At 41.3% G+C, this 1,201-nt stretch overlaps 1 protein-coding gene across 3 annotated transcripts in view; it reads right to left on the bottom strand.

Annotated features, from left to right (window-relative positions):
- The window catches only part of Ofd1 (OFD1, centriole and centriolar satellite protein), a 38,054-nt gene that overhangs the window by 20,294 nt on the left and 16,559 nt on the right, over positions 1-1,201 (bottom strand). The window lies entirely within an intron of this gene.

Below are 1,201 nucleotides of genomic sequence, written 5' to 3'. Positions count from 1 at the left end.
AAAAAAAAAAAAACTGGTAGGAGGGCAGTGTAAAGGCACTTGTTGCCAAGCCTGAGTTCAATACCCAGGATCCACATCTTCATGGTCGAAGGAAAGAACTGACTCATCTTAAGTTGTCCTCTAACCTCTATGTGTGCACTGCTGTGCTGCACATTCACCCAGTCACACACCAATAAACAGATTAATTTTAAAATTAAATACACACACAAAAAACAAGCAAACTGGTTGCACCATTACCATAGTGCCCCATGCCTATAATCTCAGCACTAGATAGCAGGAGAAGGATCATTTCAAGTTCAAGGCCAGCCTGGTCTACATAGTGAGTTTCATGTTGGCCAGGTTTTAAAAAAGTGAGACTATATCTCAAACTAAAGCCTAGTTATAGATGGCAAATGGTCATAATTCAGAGGTGAAGAAGGATATTATAAAAGCACAAACAAAAGTTATCTTATATACATAACTTTTTATAATACTTATTACAACTGTTGTATCTATTTCACTAGCCCATAGATACTCAAGGTAGAAGATAAGCTTTCAACATTTAATAATCCATTGATTAAATATGAAGAGAGAAGATGGAAGAAGGGATTTAAGGAGGGAGGGAGGGAAGGAAGGATCATATCCTTGCTATACGTTGACTCAACAAGTTCCTCCTAGTGAGGTTAGATGAGCAGTACTGGCAGTTCTCCACTTTCCAGAGTGCTGCAGAGAACAAGCCATTCTGAAAAGCACTACCCAAAGCTCATTGGTCTAAGAACTGGGTATAAACTCTATGTATCAGCACCAGCACCCTCTGCTGGCTAACCTGGAAAGGCATGCACCAGCAAGTACACTTAATTTAGCCGAATGCTTAGGAGGGCAGAGCAGGAGTGAAGGTAAAAAAGTTAGGTAAAGAAGAAATCAAATGAACTGAGACAGTGACAAGTTCTTTAATGCACTACCTATTGAGTGCTAACAGTTGATTCTTTTTTTTTTGTTACCTTGCATTACAATTTGTTTTTTTTCTTTTTTTTAATTCTTTTTTTTATTGAGAAAAGGAAAAAAAACAAGTTTCCACCTCCTCCCAGCCTCCCATTTCCCTCCCCCTCCTCCTCCCACCCTTCTCCCCCTTCCCCCCACTCCTCTCCCCTCCCTCTCCAGTCCAATGGGCAGTCAGGGTTCCCTGCCCTGTGGTAAGTCCTAGGTCCTCCCCCCTCCGTCC

The sequence above is a fragment of the Microtus ochrogaster genome, chromosome X (assembly GCF_000317375.1).
Source record: "Microtus ochrogaster isolate Prairie Vole_2 chromosome X, MicOch1.0, whole genome shotgun sequence".
NCBI classification, from domain to species: Eukaryota; Metazoa; Chordata; class Mammalia; order Rodentia; family Cricetidae; genus Microtus; species Microtus ochrogaster.
The sequence above is the reverse complement of the archived record's forward strand: the minus strand, read 5'-3'. Positions and strand labels throughout refer to the sequence as shown.